At 41.5% G+C, this 23,911-nt stretch overlaps 1 protein-coding gene across 3 annotated transcripts in view; it reads left to right on the top strand.

Moving 5' to 3' along the window:
* Positions 1 to 8,205: 8,205 nt before the first annotated feature.
* CDKL5 (cyclin dependent kinase like 5) overlaps positions 8,206 to 23,911 on the top strand; it is a 105,894-nt gene continuing 90,188 nt past the window's right edge. For all 3 annotated transcript variants that reach the window (XM_084844082.1, XM_084844080.1, XM_084844081.1), the window contains exon 1: positions 8,206 to 8,441. The gene's annotated coding sequence lies outside the window, so the exon portion shown is untranslated. The remainder of the gene's footprint in view (positions 8,442 to 23,911) is intronic.

Raw genomic sequence — 23,911 nt, 5'->3', positions numbered from 1 at the left:
ATGACTGGGAATTATCGTTCCCAGCACCAGACATGGCAGAGAACCACTTGGAATTCAACTGCAACCCCTTCCAAACAGAGATACCCAGGACCAAGAGCAATTTTTAAAATCTGGATGGGAACAGCAACTATATAAAATGTTTCCAATAAATAAATGAAGAGAAGTGACCCAGAGAATATAAACAAAGTCAGATTGTTTGGTTAGGTGATCTGGTCATGTAATACAAAGCAATCACAAGAATGTCATTGACAGTAAAGGAGTAATGTTAAAAAATACAAAGAAGCTAGCTTTGCTTGCCTGGTCTGCTGAATGCTGACTGCACATGAAAAAAAAATCTTATTTTACATGTCAAGCTGGAAAAGGTATTTTCAAGAGTATGGTGTTCAACAGTCAAACATCAGTAATGCAGTCAAACATTATCAGCTAAACCTATTCATATTCCAAATCATGTATTGTGACAAAGCCTTATATTACGATGAGCTCAACAGTGTCCACTAGAACATCTGGTAAGTTAGCACCATGCTGGGACATCTAAATAGGCTCGTCTCACCTTTTTGTTCATCCAAAAATGTAAGCCCTTTTTTACAATAAACTTATTAGAAGTAGCTGGGTCTTTGGGGGTGTAAGTTTAGGGTTGTGAGGAAAGAGGATCCAGCCACTAAGTAACTTGCTGATGTTAAAGGCTAAGGCTAAACCACTGACATCAGAAATGGAGGGTATTGCATGACTGGACAAAACAATGACCAGTCTCTGCTAAGAGGCTGGCTTTTACTGAACTCAGATTTCCATAAAAGTAAGAGTTAATAACTCCTACTGAGCCTCCTATATAACATCTAACTGGAGGCCAAGATGCTCTTAGACCATCCGCTCTGCAATTGACTCTGCATATCCTATGGAACCCAAGAATCTACTCAAGTAGGTAATATATAACTAGATAGGTTAGACTGACTTTTTAATTTTATTTGGAATTGTATGATTATTGCCTTATTTTCTCCTCTTTTCACCCAAATAAATTCCTTTTTATGTTTGGACATTTGGCTGTGTTGTCTTAAAAGTAAATTTGCACTAAAACCTCTTCCCCACATGAAGAACCACATGGTTACAAAATTACCACATGTATTCTTAGGATTTTCATAAGGTTTGGTTAAGTTCTGTGTTTGGGTCAAGAAATCTAAAGTGCCTTTCATTTTTTTCCTAGGGCTGGGCTGAACAGCGGGGTCCTTGGCAATAAAGCTCAGAAACTCCACAAGCAGCTGGACAGACTAGGGCATGTCAGGAGGTTCATCCTGGCCGGTGGCAGCCTATTAATAATTCTTTTTTCAAGAAACTTTCTTTAAAAAAAAGGGAGGTTCACCAATAGGGAAAGTCAGCCCCTCCTCGGGTCTTTAACAGGTAAATACAAACTTCAGCAACATCACTGTTTCTTCTCTGTTTCATGCCTATGGCTTACACTGGCTTAAGTATGCCTCTTTACATAGATTTATTTATTTATTTATTGCATTTATATCCCGCCTTTTTTCCTCTTGCAAGGAACCCAAGGCGGCTTACATTATCCTCATCCTCCACTCCATTTTATCCTCACAACAACAACCCTGCGAGGTAGGTTGGGCTGAGAGTCTGTGACTGGCCCAAAGTCACCCAGTGACCTTCCATGGCCGAGCGAGGACTAGAACCCTGATCTCCTGGTTCCCAGTCCAGGATTACCTTGTAAAACTTAATTCTGACTTTGCTTAATCTTGTTGTTAAGCTTCCATTGATTGGTAGAGTCCTTAGATCACTCTCTGTAAGTTGGTCAAATTGATCTCAATGAGGCCATGTAATTTTTTTTTTAAGCACACTGTGGACTTAAATTCTTATTTTTAAAAAAGATTTCTCTGGTTAGCATTACAGAGACAGTATTGCTATGAAGAAATGAGCTAGATTCTACTTAGTTTGCCCAGTGACAGTGACATTGTTCAGGTACATTTCCAAGATTTGTATAACAAAAATTATGGATGAGCAAAAAGAACTTACCTTGATTTTCAGTTCTCAAGTGATACTTGAAAGATGCTAATGATGATGTTTGCCCATTTTAGATTACAGAAACCATATAAGGGAAAATACTCTATTAAAAATTGAAGACAACTCCAGGCAGTTTGAGAGGTGATGCTTAAATTTCCTGTGTTGTTCCTGTGGCTCTTCGAAGACATGTCACTAATCCATTTTATGCATGTTAAATGTTAGCATTTTAACATTCTTAGGGTGCAATCCTATGCATGTTTATACAGAAAAAAGTCCTACAACTCCCAGCATTCCCCAGCCAACTGGGAGCTGTAGGACTTTTTTCTGTATAAACATATTGCACGGTTAATTATACTACCAATACAGTTTTCTACCGTAGGAAAGACCACACACACACACACATGCACAAACAGAAGATTGTAGCTGAGATGACCCAACCCCCAATAATACACATCTCAATCACAGAACAACCATCACATATTTTGAATTAAAGAGCTATATTTAATTAGTCTATTACTTAATTTAAAAAAATTACAGTGGTACCATGTAATACATTTTAATAAATTCAAAAATAATCCAAACAAGAGAGGAACATGCATTATTTTTCTTTCAAGAAAGCATCCTATTAAAGTATGATTGAAATAAAAATGTACTACATGTTGCACTGAATGTTAAAGCACATGGAAATGTGCATCTGATCCTACACTCCCATCCAGTCTAAGATCAGAATGCCATTAATTTTACACATCTTGCAACCCTTCGGAAACACATAGAACCTGCACTGAAATTATGAAGAGCATTTTATAGGTCTGCTGACAGTTGATATACCCAAAGTGGATTGTGTTTAAGGCTTTTTGGATGCAATCCTATACTTGCTTGCCCAGGAATAAGTCCTATTGAACTAAGTAAACTTCTGAGTAGACATTATAGGATTGCATTGTTAGAAACATATTTAATATCCATGGCTGTGATCAACATCCACAAGCATCAAAAAGAGCAGTTTCGATAACTGCTAACTGACTTTTCAATAACAAGAAATGCCTTCTTCCTTCCTATGTACATAGGAGTATCAGAGAATTTTCTTGAACAGTATTATAGTTTGGTTAAGGCGAGAGGGGGTCTCAGGGAAGGAGGGTGTCATTCTGAGGAAAAAGGGACCCATTCCTGGGGGGTGGGGGTGATCTAATATCCTCTTGCTCTAAGGATGCAGCTCCAAATATGAAATTACAAATCTTCTAACAAAAATATTTAACTTTTCCCTAAGATTGGCCTACTTACCAGAAGACTGGAAAGTGGCCAATGCAACACCAATTTTTAAAAAGGGATCGGGAGCAACCCAGGAAATTACAGACCAGTTAGCTTAATGACATTTCTGGATGAATTTGTGGAAAGCATTATTAAAAATAACATTACCAAGCATATAGGACTCCTTGCTGAATAAGAATCAACATGGTATCCGCAAAGGCAAGTCCTTGGTCATTGACCATTTATGGCTGCAATCCTATGCATGTTTAGACAGACAAAAGTCCTACAACTCCCTACAAGTACTGGAAGTCGTAGGACTTTTTTTCTGTCTAAACATGCATAGGATTGTGCTCTTAGACTTTTTTGAGTGTCAACAAGCATGTGGATAGAGCCAATTTGGTAAACATTGTGGACTTGAACTTTCAAAATGTTTTTGACAAAGTCCCTCACCAAAACTCCCGAATAAACTTAGCTGTCATGGGATTGTTGTAGTTGTTCAGTCGTTCAGTCATGTCCGACTCTTCGTGACCCCATGGACCATAGCACACCAGGCCTTCCTGTCCTGTGCTTTCTCCCAGAGCGTGCTCAAGTCCATACTCATTGCATCAGTGATGCTATCTAGCCATCTCATCCTCTGCCATCCCCTTCTCCTTTTGCCTTCAGTCTTTCCCAGCATCAGGGTCTTTTCCAGAGAGTTTTCTCTTTGCATTAGGTGGCCAAAATATTTGAGCTTCAGCTTCAGTATCTGTCCTTCCAATGAGCAGTCAGGGTTGATTTCCTTTAGGACTGACTGATTTGACCTCCTTGCAGTCCAGGGGACTCGTAAGAGTCTTCTCCAGCACCACAGTTCGAAAGCATCAATTCTTCGGCGCTCAGCCTTCCTTATAGTCCAGCTCTCACAGCCATACATTACTACTGGGAAAACCATAGCTTTGATTAGACGGACCTTTGTCAGCAAGGTGATGTCTCTGCTTCTTACGATGCTGTCTAGGTTTGCCATAGCTTTCCTCCCAAGGAGCAAGCGTCATTTAATTTCATGGCTACAGTCACCGTCTATGGTGATCTTGGAGCCCAAGAAAATAAAATCTGTCACTGCTTCCATTTCTTCCCCTTCCATATGCCAGGAAGTGATGGGGCCAGATGCCATGATCTTCGTTTTTTTAATGTTGAGTTTCAAACCAGCTTTTGCACTCTCCTCTTTCACCCTCAACAAGAGGCTCTTTAGATCCTCTTCGCTTTCTGCCATTAGGGTGGTATCATCTGTGTATCTGAGGTTGTTGATAATTCTCCCAGCACTCTTAATTCCGACCTCTGATTCATCCAACCCAGCGTTTCTCATGATGTACTCTGCATATAAGTTAAATAAGCAGGGCAACAATATGCAGCCTTGTTGTACTCCTTTCCCAATTTTGAACCAATCAGTTGTTCAATGTCTGGTTCTTACTGTTGCTTCTTGACCCTCGTACAGGTTTCTTAGGAGACAGGTAAGGTGGTCTGGTACCCCCATCTCTTTAAGAATTTGCCACAGTTTGTTGTGAGCCACACAATCAAAGGCTTTAGCATAGTCAATGAAGCAGAAATAGACATTTTTCTGGAATTCTCTTGCTTTCTCCATGATGCAGCGAATGTTGGCGATTTGATCTCTAGTTCCTCTGCCTCTTCGAAACCCAGCTTGTACTTCTGGTAGTTCTCGGTTCGCATACTGCTGAAGCCTAGCTTGTAGGATTTTGAGCATCACCTTGCTGGCATGCGAAATGAGCGCAATTGTACGGTAGTTTGAACACTCTTTGGCATTGCCCTTCTTTGGAACTGGAATGTAAACTGACCTTTTCCAGTCTTGTGGCCACTGTTGAGTGTTCCAAATGTGTTGGCATATTGAGTGTAGCACTTTAACTGCATCAACTTTTACGATCTTAAATAGCTCAGCTGGAATACTGTCATCTCCGCTAGCTTTGTTGTTAGTAATGCTTCCTAAGGCCCACTTGACTTCACTCTCTAGGATGTCGGGCTCAAGTTCAGTGACCGCACTATCATGGCTATCAGGGACATTCAGATCTTTCCTGTATAGTTCTTCTATGTATTCTTTCCACCTCTTCTTAATCTCATCTGCTTCTGTTAGGTCCCTGCCTTCTTTGTCCTTTATCATGCCCGTCTTTGCACAAAACGTTCCCTTGAGATCTCTGATTTTCTTGAAGAGATCTCTAGTCTTCCCCATTCTATTGTTCTCCTCGATTTCTTGGCATTGTTAATTTAAGAAGGCCTTCTTGTCTCTCCTTGCTATTCTCTGGAACTCTGCATTCAGTTGGGTATATCTTCCCCTTTCTCCCTTGCTTTTCGCTTCCCTTCTTTCCTCAGCTACTTGTAAAGCCTCCTCAGACAGCCACTTGGCTTTCTTGCATTTCTTTTTCTTTGGGATGGATTGAGTTGCTGCCTCCTGAACAATGTTACGGACCTCCGTCCATAGTTCCTCAGGCACTTGTCTATCAGGTCTAATCCCTGAAATCTATTCCTCACCTCCACTGTATATTCATAAGGGATATGATTTAGGTCATACCTGAATGGTTTAGTGGTTTCCCCTACGTTCTTCAATTTAAGCCAAAACGTTGCAACAAGAAGCTCATGATCTGAGCCACAGTCAGCTCCAGGTCTTGTTTTGACTGACTGTATGGAGCTTCTCCATCTTTGGCTGCAAAGGACATAATCAATCTGATTTCGATATAGACCATCTGGTGATGTCCATGTGTAGAGTCGCCTCTTGTGCTGTTGGAAAAGAGTGTTTGCTATGATCAGCGTGTTCTCTTGGCAAAACTCTATTAGGTTTTGTCCTGCTTCATTTTGTACACCAAGGCCATGCTTGCCTGTTATCCCGGTGATTTCTTGACTTCCTGCTTTAGCATTCCAATCTCCTATGATGAAGAGGACATCTTTTTTTGGTGTTAGTTCTAGAAAGTGTTGTAGGTCTTCACAGAACCGATCAACCTCAGCTTCTTCGGCCTCAGTGGTTGGGGCATAGACTTGAATTACTGTGATGTTGAATAGTTTGCCTTGGATTCGTACTGAGATCATTCTATCGTTTTTAAGATTGTATCCCAGTACTGCTTTTCCCACCCTTTTGTTGACTATGAATGCTACTCCATTTCTTCTAAGGGATTCTTGCCCACAATAGTAGATATGATGGTCACCTGAATTAAATTCGCCCATGCTTGTCCATTTTAGTTCGCTGATTCCCAAGATGTTGATGTTCAATCTTGCCATCTCATGTTTGACCACCTCCAGCTTACCTTGATTCATTGATCTTACATTCCAGGTTCCTAAACAGTATTGTTCTTTACAGCATCGGATTTTGTTTTCACCACCAGACACAGCCATAGCTGAGTGTCCTTTCAGCTTTGGCCCAGCCGCTTCACTCTTTCTGGCGCTACTTGGAAATTCCCTCTGCTCTTCCCCAGTAGTATATTGGACACCTTCCGACCTGAGGAGCTCATCTTCCGGCATCATCTCTTTAGCCTTGTGATATGTTCCATGGGGTTTTCTTGGCAAGAATACTGGAGTGGTTTGCCATTTCCTTCTCCAGTGGACCACATTTTGTCAGAACTCTCCACCATGACCTGTCGGTCTTGGGTGGCCCTGCACGGCATAGCTTATGGCTTCACTGAGTTACGCAAGCCCCTTCGCCCCTATTTTTTCTATTAAGGAAAAAATAGATGCTACTGCTGCATGATGCCTTCTGAAAAGTAGCACTAGGCTCTCCATCTGAAAGTACTCTTACTCCCAAGGAAGGGTGCTTTGAGGATTTCAGCATCATTCCAAGTACTGAGTTCAAAGAAGTATGTGTGCATATAGGATTAACGCCTTTAGGACCAATCTTACTTCTACTGAAGTCAATAGCAAAACTCCTATTGTTTTGAAATAGGGGAGTTAGGTCTCTGAAACTACATTCCCGTTTCTGAAATCCTTGTGATTTGCTTCCTAGTAGATGGGTTTACAATGTATTGTTGTATGAAGTATTAACAATGCAATCCTATGTGTGTCTGCTCAGAAGTAAGTCCCACTTATTCAGTTACTGAGTAATTCAGAAGTAAACCCCACTGTGTTCAATGGAGCTTACCACCAGGAAAGCGTGTATAGGATTGCAGCCTAAATGTTTTTAATGGACAGAAAAATCCAGGAAGAAAGCATACGTTAAGGCGGAAAGCTCAAGTTGTAATCGTGCATAGGATTGCCCTGCATGTTGCCTCCTCCGCAGCGCCTTTTGCGGGGGTTGGGGATGCACCTCCTAGGGCCAAGGGCTTTGGCATGTGCAACAGTTGCCACAAAGCTGGGAGAAAAATGGGAAAAGGAAGGAGCAGAGGAAGCAGCATCTTCCGCAGAGGAAGATCCGTGGTACACAGAGACACCCCCCCTCCGCACGAATATGAGATGGATGCTGAGCCCTCCCCCAAACAGTATTGCTACTCTCTCGCCCCTCCCCCCCATTCTGAGCCCCCACCTGTGTCTGCCTGTATCACATTCGCTGCTTAGTCATGACAGCAACAGTTGCTGATGCTGCTGATGCCACCGTGCACGAGCATCCAGTCCTCCCTCACCCCTCTGGCGGCGGCTGCTGCTTCCCAGTCACGACTCCCCTGAGCCCGCCCCCCGCAGAGACGGAGGCAGGAGAAGCAGCAGCGACACCCGCCACCGCCTTCTCCCTCACCGAGCCCCTTGGTTGCTCGGGAACTGTCAAGTCAACCGAGCCTGGGCGCGCGGTGGGCGGGGCCAAACTCCGCGTAACAGGCGGGCGGGCGAGGGACCTGGCGGCGGCAGCGAAGAAGAAGATGCCCGCCCCTCTCCGGCCCGCCGTGGCGCAAGGAGGGAATGCCTGCCCCGATTGGTTCTCTTTCGACAAAGGCGGGGCCTCTTCCTCCCTATGCCCTTTTCCAATTGGCGGGAGTGCGTGTCAGTGGGACCCACCGAAACTCTGCCACCCAAGCTCAGCAACACCTCCCTCAAAACCTTGCAAGCAGGTAGCGGGGTTGGGTGAGAGCGAAGCCGAGCGAGCTGTGAGGCGGCTGAAGGCGAGAGCGCGAGGCGCGCGCTGATAGGAGCGTCGCGGGCAGGCGGGCATAACGAAGGCAGCAGCATTAGGAGGCGGCGGCGGCGGCGGCGGCGGCAAAAGAGGCGACGGCAGCAGCGCGGAGGGGCTGCGAGGCCCGGTGAGCCGGGGGAGTGTGTGGGTGGACGGACCTGCCCCACCTGTCGCCCGCTCTCCTATCGATGCACCTTCCCTTCAGCCTTCTCCCCTTTCCGGTCATCCTTCTCCCCCCTCCTCCTCTTCCCATAACTGCCCCCTCCTCTTTCAAATCCCACCACGCCAGCCGCCCGCTGTCGCGCGCACGCCGGAGCCACCGAGGATGCCGCCTACTTCCTCGGCGCCTTCCCCCACCCGACGCTTCCATCTGCCAGCCGTGGCTGTTGCTCCCCATTTCCCTCATCGCCTTCGCTGCCCCGCCGCGCCGCCTCCCACTCCGAGCGCGAGTGTCTTGGCGGCACGAGCCGTGGGGGCAGTGTCTCCGTTGCCCCCTCCCCCGCACACTCGTGCCATCCGTTTCCCCAAGGACCTTTTAGGGTTGGGTGGCTTTGGGGTTGTTGTTTTTTTGCTATCACCAGCGTCACCACCCACAGGCGCGGCCCCCACCTCAACCCGCAGCAGGAGCAGCGACGACAAGCTCAAGGGCTAGTCAAATCCTGCACCCATTAATAAATGGCACTACGAGTGGTGATGTTGCTGTGGTTTTAGGATTAAGGCAAGAGGACCCACCCCAGGCATCCCTTCTTCCTGGTCGCCTGTTTGTGTTCTGGTGGTATGTCATACATGTGTTCTCCGGGAGATCTCTCTTTTTTTCAACCCCCTGCCCCCCACCATGAGTTAGGCATGAGTAATGTTATGTATGCAATGGTGCCGCAGACTTGTATTCTGTCTCTGCCTTGGCTTTTCCTTGCCTGCCGTATCCATTAAAACGGTGGTAACTTGGGCTGGTGGGTTTGCATCAGCTAAATTTATTCTATGCCATACTTTACTGCATTTTCTCTGGGTGCTTGACATATAAGGTGTAGTGCATCTTTCCACTGGTTCTCTGTAGGAATATCTATACATGTGGGGGGAATGTTAATTCATACAGATTACAGGCTGGCTTCAGTCGTCGTCGTCCCCCCACCCCCTTTCTGGTGCATTTTTGTGTTAGATTTTTTTAGAAGATGCCAGGTGTTGCCATGCGGAGAATAGTACATACAGCTTTAGATGGAAGCTAATGGCAAAATCTTGGAAACACCCTGGGGCAAAGCTCTGTTCCCAATTTTCTTCTGAAAGATAGGCTCTGGGATTCCCCTCATGGTGCCGTCACTTGACTTTGCTCTGTAGTGCAGTTTTAATGTCCATCACACTGTAGTCAATCAATGAATACAGTAGAATTGAAAGTATTATTGATTGCTCCATTGTGTTCTTAGGGATTTAAAAATGTGTGTTCTCTGTCTGTGGAGCTATTTCTTGTGAAAATGCTGATTTTTATAACAATGCAGTATATGTACATTGCTTGGCTTGGGCAATGTGTTTGAAATTTTCTAAAGCATCATTGTATGTATTTAGTCAAGAGAAGCCATTATCCTTGCTAAACATTCTCAACCTACACACCCATGACTGAAATATTGTAATCATTTGCTTTAATCTATTAAAAGCAGAAGTTCAATGGACTAAAAAACAAACAAGTTAACAACCCTTTAATTACATGACAGTCTTACTGCAAATTAAATCTGAAGGCTTAGAAGAAAAAAGAGCAGGACTGAATGGAATGTTTACCATTTCTCATGTCTTCTCCCTCATACTGAGTATCTTTCAGGACCTATGGCTTGCTTTCCCTACATATATCTATAATATATGTTTTATATAATATGTAGTGTTACATGCACACACATACACACACACACACACACACTCTCTCTCTCTCTCTCTCTCTCTCTGTCTCGCTCAATAGTTGCTGGCAGTTTTCCAAGATTAACTCAAAATGAGGCACTTAGAATAAAATCAGCAATGGTTATGTAAACTCCTTGGGGTAGGGCAAAATATAGGTAACACTCAAAGGTCTTACTCTTTTCTTTTGGTAGAAGATTATTTTCTGTTCTCTTTTTTTCTTCTCCCGCACTTTGATTATGTGATGGGAATAATTTTTAAATATGATTTCTCCCACAATAGTTGCATTATTATATGAGAAAACTGTTATCTGGATTTGTCCCCCCAGTATGGATGTGATATTGTTCTTGATGAGATGCTATATTGTAATGTTTTGGATGAATGGTGGCGGCAAAGCTTGAAGGTGTGTCTAAACAGTCATAGGTTGCAATCCTCTTCACACCTGGGAAGGAAGTAACTGCAACTGAAACCAGTAAACTTCTGAGTAAACATATGATTGCAGTGCCAAAAAATTAGACCTTCCATAAAGTCCTCAAAATTAATACAGAAAATTTAGGTGCTGATTATCTATGGCTTCTTATAAAATTGATAATACTTAATATGTATATCTAAATGGATATATAGTATTTTTGAATAAATAGCATTGAAAGTATTTCACATCTATTTCTCTCGATCCTAACTTGTAAGGTAGGTCAGTATTTCTGGCCCCCATTCTGAGAAGTCATGTGGGTAGAACTGAAATAAGATCTCCTGGCTCAGATTCTTAGGGGGGAATTCTATGCAGGTTTAGACAGAAAAATGTCCTACAGCTCCTAGCATTCCCCAGCCAGCACCTGCATAGGATTCTGGCCTTAGTCACTGCCCTGCATTAGCTGTCTTGGGTAGTAAAGTATGCATTTGTAGTAGTCTTGAATGCTGTCTTTAGGATTTGGAGAGTTTTTGTCCTCAAACTCTGCTTAATCATAGAATAGTGGGGTTGGAAGGGGCCTACAAGACCATCGAGTCCAACCCCCTGCCCAGTGCAGGAATCCACTGTACTGAGTGCAAGCCAGTCTCCAACATTGCACAATTAAGTCCCCATTGTTGGCAGATTGCAGCTAGTATGATATTTCAGATTCACACTGTATTTTAAATACTAACATTGAAACAGTTTATGATGCAAACCTATGGTGACCTCATTCTAACGTACCTTATCAGATTGGTTGTTTGTTCCAGAGATTCTTTAGTCTTTTTATTAGGATTTTAATTTTTGTAGTAAAGGTCTGATTTTTTACTACCATAATTTACTGAGTATTCTAGGAGCTTTAAAACATATGTCCTATTCTAAAGAGGCAAACTAGTTGTCTTATCACTTGAAAACTCAACCCTAGACTTGCATTTTTCGGGAAGAGAAAGTGAGAAATTTTGATTTTTAAAATAAACACTTTCATGAATGTTACAAACCTTACCATTTTGCATAGAACTTTTCGTTTTTTTGTTTTCTTACTTTAAAAAGGTGGAAGCATTTAATTATGCTTGTGATAATTAAGGGCTCTTATATTGACGATATCTCTTCAACTTCTGTGTGCTCCATCAGTACTGTAAGTTTGGGGTGTTAATGATAAACTTTCTCTGTTTGTACAAAAAGTAAGGTGGTCTGTTAACATTGCAATTTATGACTAGGGATGGACAAATCTGTTTCACTTTGTATAACATTGCACTTATTCACGCACAAGTTCATTTCATTCCATTTCTGTATCAGTTTACTAATGCTTTTTAAAAATCTACATAATTCATATGCATTACATATGCATTTCTGAATGCAATTTCCCCTTACACATTCTGCAAGCACTTTCCCCTAATGTATGCCTTTTTATACAGTTTCCCCAATGTATATATTTTTGATTGGAGAGCTACATTGCAGAATTCAGAGCAGTGCAAAAACTGAGGGATAATAGCATTCTGGTTCGTGTATTTGTTTTGAGAAGTGTGAATTAGGTTGGTTTGTATTAAAATGTGCACCATACAAATTTTGCCCCAATCCCTATTTATAGCATGATGTTACGAAGTTAAAATACTACTGAGATACCTTAAGTGTTTTATGTATAGCTTTACATCAGATATGTTCATATATTTGGAGGCAGTTTTGTATTCATCACTAAGTTTTTATTTTTATGCATTGAATAGATGACTGTGCAGCCAACTTTTATGCATGTTGACCAGATACGTTCAGTGAGACTTGCTCCCAAGCAAGTGTGCAAAGGATTGTAGGCAGCCTGGGGGGGGGGGGGGTTGCATTGCTTCAAGTTAAACATGATTTGTTGATAACAAAAAGTGTGTACCATACATCATTATTAGGTTTTTGTGCAATCTGATCCTGTGAACATTTAGCCACTTTAATCAGTGGTTCTTACTCCCAAAAAAGTGTGATTAGGACTGTGGTCTGTAGAAAGAAATGCTGGCTGGTCAAGTAGTTTATCCTAGGCTGTTAATTTAATTTCTATGAATTGGCACTACTGAGGCAGAGCTTATGGCTCTGAGTTGGTATGTAATCGTCTCTTAGATTTTAACACCATTTGTCAACTATCAGCAACACAGTGTGACTATTAGTTATTTCTGTTAATGCATGGACAAAGACAAGGCAGCTGGGTAGGTAGGCGGGATGAGAAGGCAGTAAACCTAAAGTTTTTTTAAAAAAATCCAAAACGAAGAACAGCCTAGTTGGATGGAGAACACTAATTGTTCATTTTTCAAAGAGTAGGATAAAATGTCTATGAAATGACCTTCACAAAATATAGCAGATGTTCCTTGATAGTAATTCATAGTGGAAATATTCATGGATTAACATTATGAGACATATTCTGTAATATTTGAAGGCCAGTTCATAGACACTTTATCCTTTGTTACCCTGTTCAGCTGGTAGACATTATATGAACATTTCCCTCAAGTTTTGTAATATTAAGAAGCCCTTCACTGTTTCCTCCCTGCCCCTGGACTATAGCTTGATGGCAGCTGGTCAGAAGACCTTCTTTGTGGTGGCATCCAAATTAAGATGCTGTCTTCTTTGGCACATGAGTGTATGATGCTGTCACTGCTCTTGTTAAGCAAACTCCTGTTATACTTTTAAATTGTATTTAAGAACCTTTTCTGTGCTGCTTTTACTGTTTTATCTGCTGGTTTCATTTTCGGTGGTTTTTGTTGATGTTCATAAATATTGGCTGGGATTCTAAGATAAGTGAAATTAAGGGGAAAAAAGTTTTCCTTTCCCTGCCCAACCCTACGTTGTTTCTCCAACCTTCTAGGGAAGCTTTTCGGAAGTTGCAGATGACTTGGCGCGAGACTGGAATCATTCCTTCTATGAATGTTCTTAAATTATTTGGGGATGTATTTTATTTTGTTATGCATAGCTGTCAGTTTACGAAATTTGCATATGAATAAATACTGCATCTCTGATGAAAATCATTAGAACCTTGTAATGTAGTACTTTGTTAACATCCCTATATTGCCAGTCTGATTTAGGCTGAGAGATAGTGGGTTAAAACAACCATACAATGTAGTCTACTGTTAATATCTACATATTACAGACTAGAGTGGGGGTTACACCCACATTGTTTCATGACCATCTCCATTTTAGATGGAAGGTAGCCAGTGGCTTACAACACTCTTCTAATGAAAGCATTAAGATCAACTAGGTAACAGCTTTTATTAGTGTAATAAAACTTCTTTTACAGCAACGTTCCTCAAATTAAGTGGGAACTGAGCCCTCCCCACCCCACTTATCCCATGAGTTGAGTCCTAGCAGCTGCCTCAGAGGCAAGCTACTAAATACCCTCTGTCCACAGAGAGATATTTGTTGGGGAGGGTTGTGATTACTATTTCTTAAAACTGTTCCATCTCCTTTGCTGGCAGATTCCATGCAGCTCTATCAAAGTCAAGCTGCCAAATAACCTTCATTCGCTGAAATGGATGGGAAGTGGAAAAAAGATGCCATCTCTCTTCTTCCTTTCTTCCCACCCCACTGGTTTGAGGGTAGGAGCAGGGGTCAACAATTTTTGGGTTGCCTTAGTACCCAATGCAAATATTATGGTTGCCAGGACCTTGACCTTTGGTCAGTCTCATGCTGCACCTCTGCACGAGGTCCAGGACTATTCCCTTGTTTGCCCCCTAGCTCCACTTTTGGAGCTGGAAGGGATGGGGGACTTTGCTGGCTTGGATGCTATGGAGACGAAGCACTCCCACAGAGTGGCCAAGGTGTGTGTATGTATACACACACTCTTCTGCTCTGGAGCTGGAGACGGTGATCAGGACTTTCTGACTTGGTTGCTCTGCACCCAAGGCATGCTGGTCTTCATCGGAATGCAGTGGTCAAACACTCCCTAGCCTTCCTGCCAACCTTGGAGCTGGGGATAAGATGATCCTCATCCTCTCAATTGCCAGGACAACCCCCTGCCCTTCTCTGCAGCTCCAGGATTGGAAGAAGGCTAGGGCTCGTCATACTCACCAGAATATCATGAGAAAGCCTGAGTGCGGGAGGCCTTTGGCAGTTTAGCTTTGCAGCCAAGGCGGATCTATCGACAGTAAAAGGGGCAGTGGTGGAGGAGCCAGAACAGGAGCAGGAGCTGCTAATATGGCCCTGATAATGGATAATTGAAAATTATGTGTTCCTGATAATAGATATGGCAATAATGGATAAATCAGGGCTGATGTGGCCCTGGTTCATCCCTTTCATGCCCACCTAGAATGTGTCCCCCTAGAACAGTGGTACCAGCACTTGTCAGTACTGGTGTTGCTCACTGAAGCAAGTAGCTGAAAGAGCTGCAAATGTGTGCCTAGCTAGGTACCCAAAACCCATAGAAGGACACGGGCTGGGCATTCCTAATTAACCAGGAAATAATTTTAATTGGCTTTATTAAGATTGCTGCCCAAGCGATGTGATTTTTGTTTTGTACTTTGTGTTTTTATACTGAAATGCCATACCAGGTCCAGGGAAAACCTCCTGTTCCTCTCTCCAGCATTTTAACCAGGAGGTTGGAAGGGGTGCGGGAGAGAAAATAAGCCACTGCTCCCGCAATAGTTCAGAACTGGAGGTGGGGGGGAGGCAGATGCTCTGCCTCTGCACTTGATGTGCATTCTGAGTGCACCTCAGGCACAGAGGCAAGCCCATGCACCTCCTTCTCCAGGCTTGCCTATGCCTATCGCTCCAGGTTTGGGCTCCTCTTGCTGCAGAGCCTGGCTCCCATGGTGATGGGAGAAAGATCTATCTCTTATCTTACATTTGAAGCTAAATTATATTGTAGTTAACAATCAAGAAAGAAATACTTGAAAACTTGGTTGTATATACAAACTAAAACTTCACACCTGTATATTTATCATCCACACATTCCTACATTATTTAATACATTGCTATACCCTGGCTGCAACAATTCTGCTTGTCATGGTGAGTATGGCACTGATCTCAGATAGGCATGGTGAATGACCAGCCTTCCTTAGAACATGGGGTCATCTCATGAAGATGATTGGTGGGAGATTCAGGACAGATAAAAGGAAGTACTTTTTCACATAGCACATAAATAAACTATGGAATCTGCCACCACAAGATATAGTGATGGCCACCAATTTGGATGGCTTTAAAAGGGGGTTAGACAAATTCATGGGTGATAAGGATATCAATACTATATCCAGCATCAGAGGTAGTATGCCCATGTACACTAGTTGCTGGTGAACACTAGGGAGGGTGCTATTGTACTCATATCCTACTTGTGGTTTCCCACAGGCAGCTGGTGGCCACTGTGTGGACAAAATACTGGACTAGATAGACTTTTGGTCTGAGCCAGCATGGCTCTTCTTGTTATGTCCCTTCCAGCCTTGAAGCTGCAGAGTTGAGCAGAGGTTGTCTCAGAAGTTGCATGGCAGTACATGTCATGTCCCCAGCTCCAAAACTGGGAGGAGGGCTGGTGGCTGTGTAGCAGCTTCATGGGCGAGGCACCTGGAGACCCTTGGCTACACAAGGCTAAATAAGTAATCCATTGGCAAGTGAGGTAAGGTCTTACTACTGCCTTCAAGCAGCAGCAGTTAACTAGTCCCTCTACCCATCCACCCTTCCCTTAGGGGGGCTGTTGGGCTCTGCTGGTTTAAGGTACTCAAAGCCTCAAATAGGGAAAGGGTACAAGGCTTGTTCAGAGAGAAGGAGGGCTGTCAACTACAGTTCTTAGATTGGTCCTCAAGACCACTGCCTACACCACCCTTCAGTTAATAATGTCCAGGCTGGTTTGCGATAGCTTATAAAACACAATGGGTGGACCCCAGGGTTTAGGCATGTTTTAGTCCCATTGAAATCAATGGGATTTAAGCTAGTCATGAAAAAAGCATATGGTACTGGTGGTGTACCTATTAATAGTCCTTGTATATTGTTGGAAAAAGCATGGAAATCACATTCTGATTTCGGTTCAGTGGAGGAGAATTTGGAATATGATGCTGATGAACAAAATCACAGCTTGTAATAATCTTTCAGAAGGAAGATTACAAACTTTTAAAAGAAATTTTACTTTATTTTTGAAGTTCTGGGATCAATATAAACCAAATGTCTTGGCATTGATGGACATTTTGACAAGTTGATGTATTATGGGATTAGCTGCACTGCTGAATCTGTGCAAATTTAGCATGTTCTAAATCTGATTGATACATCAGTCTCAATTATGGGACTAATGTGCACATTTCTATGGATTAGATATGTGGAGGCCTGGGGATGCGGGGGACTGGAAAAATTCAGATAAGTGAGTTTTCCCGTTTTTCTTCAATGACCTTTTTTGTTTTTTTCTGAAAACATGGAAAAACTGAACAATTTTAGATTATGTTTTTTTTTTTTAAGATTGAAGAAATTATTTAAGACAAGATGTTCATACATGGCTGCCTGGGCTTTACTACCCCCAAATGATTTGTAAAAACTATGTAATAGGAGGATTTTTATAGGAAGACTGAAAAATGTAAAATGTCTGGAAATTTTGAAGCTATGGGAAGAAGTTCTTTAAAATTATCTCTGTAAAATTCCCAGCATAGTTATTTCTTCCATTCTTTATTAAAATTATTGATCTAATGTATTGTTTACTTACAGAAATTTAGGGATGCTCCAAGTCATGGTCATTTCCCCAACATATAACTAGAGTCACCATATCATATGTGCAGAAAATGTGCATTTGGAGTTTTGTTCTATAGAGTCCTGTGTTTCTGAGCTTGTTTTGGTTAGAAGCTGTAGCACTCAATGTGGTTCCAAAACCCACATGTGAGAGAAACACTATAGGTTATGACTGCCACTACGTGCAACAGAGCAACGTGTGGGTTATCCCTATGTTCTTTTTTTCAAAGAACTCACTGCTACAATTTTTTATGAAATACAAATTTTAATAAAGTTGTAGCAGTAAGTTCTAATTAGCCCTTACTGTTAGGGAATGCTGCCTTAGCTATATAAAACCTTTTAATCGCTGCCACCAAAATGAACCCTCTCTATCTTAATGATACTCAGTAGCCTGGTTCCTATCACCACTAGGATACAACTACCAAGACAATCACGATTACCACGAGAGACACCATTTCCAAATGAACAAAAATTAAGCTGTTTATTAAGGGGAATTATTTACAAGAGGGAATGAAATGTCATTCTTCAAATAATAGGTTGAGATTGCTTAAACATTTGTAAATGGAATATGCTTGGTTATCCCTTATAATAGGGAAGAGAGTCTTCCCCAGATAAATAAGCTCTCAATGGCTTTTTCTTCAGACCAGATTTCCTGAAACCCCACCCAATTCCTCACAAACAGGAACAGGTGCTATACACCAGTCTTCCTCTGCCTCCACTTTTCCTGCTTCTAGAATGATTCACTTGTTTCAGGGACGACTTGTAGAAATTCCCTCTGGTCAGACATAAAACAGGAATCTAACCTGTATTATGTATAACTTGATTTGCTCATAAAATTATGTTTGGTATATTAAATTTTAAAAGTATAGTTCTTTTGCACAATAATTACACATGTATTAAGTTTACTTTTAAATATTTTTAATTTTAGCAATAATTTTATGAGCAAATGAAGTTATACATACTACATATTATATCATAAAGACAAAGGGCAGTATCCAATCCTGCCTGTCTATGCATGGGGGCCCCTGCCACCTGTGTTCTGCACTAGGCCAGCCCTGCCAATTCCATTGCTCAGGTGGCCCCCACCACTTGTGCAACTGTGAATTAACGGTTCCATGTGCAAGCCCCGAAACAAGCAGAAATGCTTGTCTCTGTAAGGGGACAGGTTGGTGGAGCTCCCTTATACAAGCTCTGTTGGCCCGCCCCCTTCCAGAAATGAGCATTTCCACTCATTTTAGATTGCTCCCCTGAAGCACTAAATTGCCATTATGTGGGGGCCATTTGTGCAACAGAATCAGTGGGACTGGCTGCTGACCAAAGTGCTTTTATATATCTGTAAAAAGCACTAAAAACAGTATTGCATATTTTTCTATTTTCTCCATAATTTCTATTTTTTAAAAAACCTCCAAGAGAAACCAGATTTTTCCCATGTTTTCAAAATTTATGGAAGTTTCACATCTCTGCTGTGGATGCAACCCAACAAAATGGCAATCAGTTTTCAACAGTAAAAGGCAGCTCTAAAAGCAATTATAGCAGAAGTAATGTATCATTACTTTATGGGAAAATAAAAAGGTCCTGGCCTAGCACCTAAAGTTTTTAACTTAGGGACCAGCTGAGCCTCCTTGTGAAGAGAATTATACCTTGCTTTGTTTGGTGGGGCCTCTGAGGAAGATCTTGGTATATGGGAAGATTGATGTTGTAGAACACATTATGTCAAGGATTGGGTCACAAGCTATGTAGGGCTTTAAAGGTAAACACCAGTACTTGGAATTGAAGTGGTTTTCTCTATCCAGGATGGGTCAGATAGCACGCTTTAGCTGATGAAAGGCTCTTTGTGTTACTGAAACCACTTGGGCCTCCAGCAGCTAGAGCTGGAATAGCAAACACTGCAAAGCTGATATTTCATGGGGAGTTGAACTCCTTCCAGAACAATCTGAAACCACCTTCCTAGACGATGAACCACCCATGATCTTCTCATGATCGAGCTTCAGTTTTGTAGCTGTCACCCATTCCGTCACTTCCACCAGGCAACAATTCAGCACTTCCACCACCTCACTTGGATCCAACATAAAGGAAGGATGGCATGTGAGAGAAAGAGTTGAGTGTTATTGGCATATTGGTATTGGCATACCAACCCCCTTGTGCTCAAAGGTTTCATATGGATATTGAAAAGCATAGGGGACAGGATGGAGCCATCTGAGCCCTCATAGCATGCCATTGGGTTGAACAGAAATTCTCGATTACCATCTTCTAGAATTAGACCTCTAAGCAGGAGTGGAACTACCAAGATGCTGTGCCCCTGACTCCTAAGTCAGCCTATCCAGAAAGTTACCACTATCAACATGGTTGAAAGCTAAGAGATCCAAGTGAATGAACAGGGTCACATTTCCCCAGTCTTCCTCCCTGCCAAAATCAGACTGAAATCCAGGTGATCATCCAAGAGTGCTTAGAGTTGCACAGCAACCATCTGCTAAAGCATCTTGCCAAAAATGGGATATTTGCAATTAATGGTTTTTACAGTTTTCCAGGTCCAAAGGGGGGTTCTTCAGGAGGAATATCACAACTATCTCCTTCAAGGCAGGTGGGACTGCTTCCTCTTGTATTGAGATACAGTTTATCTTGTTGACACCACCAGTCAATCCCATTCTGCTAGATAATTTATTTATTTATTTGTTTGTTTCGTTTCATTTCATTTCTATACTGCCCAATAGCTGAAGCTCTCTGGGTGATTCACAAAAATTAAAACCACAAAGCACAGCATAAAACAATATAAAATATGAAAGCTTAAAACCACAAAATGTTGTAATGTAAGCCAAGAAGGTCAAGGATCAAGGAAGTACGTGGTAGGCCACTCTCCTCCAAGCACTTTGTCCATGCCTCTGGCTGCAAACTGAAATTCAGCACTTAACTTTGGGCTAGAAGGTACTCTAGACATCCATAGACTGAACTTCGGTACTAGTGAATGCTGCTCACTTATACAAATTCTATTATATATAAAATGGCCCTTAGATTTAGCTTTATCTGGGTTATTTTTAAAAGCCATTTCACATAAATAAATAAGGACAAGAGTCTACAAGACTAACTCAATAAAGTTAAACTTCTGAGGGTATCTTTGTTTTTGTTTTGTTTTTTGATTGGTTTTTAACTGTGCAATAATATAGAAAATAGCACTTTTGCTGTCTTGTGAAGCCATGTACTTTGGTCTTTATAAACAATGCCTTTATCTTTAAAGTAGTCTTTGTTTACTGTTCTGTTGTACAGTGTCACCGCCAGTACAAAGAACTTTTGTTAAACACATTAGATTGTATTTATCCTTGTGTGAGTGTGAAATACCATCAGTGGCTCATAAGAATGTTTCTCAAAAACAAACTTTTTACAGAGGCAGACTGATGGCTCATCTAGTCCAATATTGCATCCCCTGTCTTGACTGTGTCTGTCTAGGATCTGAACCTGAGGTCTTTGCTAGCAACCTCACCTGAGGTATTTTAACTGGAGTTGCTAGAGACTGAAATGGAAAGATTTAACATATGAAGTGTATGCCTTACCAACGCACGAGATAGTAAAAATGGGGTCCCATACCCTTGCCAGCAAGCATTGGTAGAAACTAGCGGCAGGAAATGCATAGTAGGTCTGTTTTGGAATAGGTTGGTATAAAAACTATTAAGAACATGAAATGCTCAACATTCAGTGCACAACTCTATTATGTTGACTAGTGCCACTGAATAATGAGAGATATTGTTTATAATATATGGCTATCCTTTTAACAGTAAGGTTAAATATAAATATTCAATTTTTCTCCTTCATTTGTCTCTTGCAACTTCCCTCCCCCCATGTATATAAGGAATGTGATCAGCTGTATTGGCAGTCCCATAAAACTGGCTTGCTAATTGACTGTAAAACAAATATGGCATGCAGAATCAAGGAGAGTATATGCAGCAATCTTGAACAGCATTTTTATCCACATTCTTTAAAGTATGCCTGTTGATTGTCAATTATGTTATATGACTAAAATAAATGTACCTTCTCTGGATTGAACATTCTGGAGGAGGGATATAGAAAATTATTATTGAGTCCTACTAATGTACTCAACATTTGTATTTTAAATACATCAGAATATGTATTCCATTCTTGGTTGAACCTTGGGATGGCTGGTAGAAAGTAGGGTTGAGCCTAATTAACCATAGCTGGTTTCAGTCAAATGCTGAGGTAGGAGCCCATGCAGATTAAAAAATAACCATGGCTAATTTTGGTGTAGTTGTAACTTTGAAGTATTGTTACAGACAGGCATGAAGGGAGTTGGCTGGTGGAGAGAGGGAGCACATGGCACTACACGACTGAACGACTGAATAACAACAACAAAGAATTATCTCAGCACCAGCCTTAAATTGAGGATGAGTTGACTTGTTTTTTTGTGACAGTTTAAATAATTGTGTTCTGTTTTTATTTAACTAACATTAAACCACTGATTTAATAAAGATTGGCTTAAATCAAGTTTCCGATTTCTGTAATCCATGCATATGAGTACATATGAATTGGATGATACAAAAAAAATACCAATTTGCAGCCTTATTCCTAGGAACATAATCCAAAACCTATGTTTGTTCAACTTGTAGAATTATATCTGCTTAGAGACAAGAGAAACAATGGATTTAATGTATCCATTACAAGTAATGGATTTCTGTTTGTGACCTTAAATAGACAATGAGTCAAAGCAAAATCACTTAAAGACAAGAGCCATGATCCAGTACAGTAAGTGCCCAGAACTTTTTCAGAAGCAAGGCTATTTAATGAGTAAAATTCTCCAGGAGATAGATGGTTAATGCCCATACTGTTTTCTATTCATACATATTATTGTTACTGCTACAAGTTATGTTTATATTGCTTGATCTCAGAAGTAAAATACTTTTCCCCATTTTCTTTTTTATTATATAGAAAAGCAGGCCACAATTCTGTTTCTGAGGGTAATGAATTTACGCTTAAAAGAATACAGAATGTAACATGTCCATCTGAATTAAATTCAGATTCTGTTACTTCATTTATTTACAATACTTAAACTGTATTTCACCAGTGGTTTCAAAGTAGTTAAACAATAAGTGAATCCAAACAACATTTTGAAATGATCCGGTAAAACAACGTCAGCAGCAAAACAGAACACTAATGAAGGCATGTTCAAACAGGAGTGTCTTAACCCGTTTACAGACTGCCCGGAAAGTAAATGGTATAGGAGGATGTTCCATAGCTCTGGGGCAGCACTGGAAGGCCCTGCTTCCAGTGAAAGTTAATCTGACCTCCGTATATGATGGAATCAGTGGCCTCTTAGTATCCATGTCAAATCTAGGATCAAAGCAAACACTTTAAACTGGGCCTGAATATTCTCTTGTAACCAATGCTAAATCAATTATATAGGTGTAATATGTTGATTTGCCCCTGACACCAGTCAGGTGGTGATATTCTGAACCAGTTGTAGTTTCTAAGCTAGTTTCATGGGCAGCCCCATGTAGAGTGCATCACAGTAGTCTAATATAGATATGACCAAGGTATAGATGACAGTGGTCAGGTCTCTTCTGACAGAAGTTGTCTTTGGTACTGTAGCTGTAGGTGGTGGAAGACATTTTGGTCCAAAAACCATCGCCGGAAAATCTCTGAGCAAGGGCAGACCCAAAAGTTTCCCCAACCTGGGAGCCTGATCTTTCAGGAAGAGTATAACCTCATCTAGAAATGGACTTTCCCTTTCCAACCAGTGTACTAAGTCTTCCACAATTGTCTGGTTCACCCTCATCCAGTCCATCACGGCACTCGGAGTTCAGGGACAGCACTGCCTCCCTTGAAACATGTGAAAAGTAGAAATGGAATTGGGTGTATTGATGACACTATACTCCATAAACCAGATGATCATGTGGATGTATGCGTATCAGAGGAACAGCTAAACAGGACTTGTTGTTTGAGGTGTATGTAATACTGGGCCTCCAGCTTCCCATAAACATTTTTGGAAGGATCCCTTACCTAAGGTCATAGAGTTAGCTAAATGAAAGTACAACCTTGGATTTGTATTCTCAAAAGAATCATTGCTGTCCTATTTTTATCATGTTTTTGTCTGCCTCTATTATATTATGGAACTTGCCGTTAATTATAATATTTAAAAAACAAAATTAACCACTGAGGGACCCCACAGGAAAACTCCTAGGGAATAAGCAAGCGTCAACAACATTGTTACATAAATGCTTCAAGCAAGAATTCAAATTTGATTTATTTTGATAAGCACAACTTTGCAAGAAGCAGTTATTCCTAGTCTGAAAAAAAAAACCCAAACCTTCCCTTCTGATATGTATTTGAAAGCTACTTTTTCTGAAGTGTATATGAGGGGAGGGGGGAATCTAAGGGGCATATGTATCTCTGTTTTTATGCAGGGATCTGATCTGGATTGGGGTGTAGGGGGCTTTAACCCCCCCCCCAACAAAACTAGGGTCATTATCTGCAGTGGGTCCCCTGTGCCTACTCTAGGATAAAAATGAAAAAAGGCTAGCTTTGAAGTAATGTCTGTTTTGACCCTAGGATCTTCAAAAGGACAGGTTAAAAAAACAACTCAGCTGTTCTGAGAATTCATTTTT

The sequence above is a fragment of the Heloderma suspectum genome, chromosome 3, assembly GCF_057233095.1.
Source record: "Heloderma suspectum isolate Gila_16-S chromosome 3, 16-S_ref, whole genome shotgun sequence".
Classification (NCBI taxonomy): domain Eukaryota; kingdom Metazoa; phylum Chordata; class Lepidosauria; order Squamata; family Helodermatidae; genus Heloderma; species Heloderma suspectum.
Note: the sequence above shows the minus strand (reverse complement) of the source record. Positions and strands in the feature narration are given on the sequence as shown.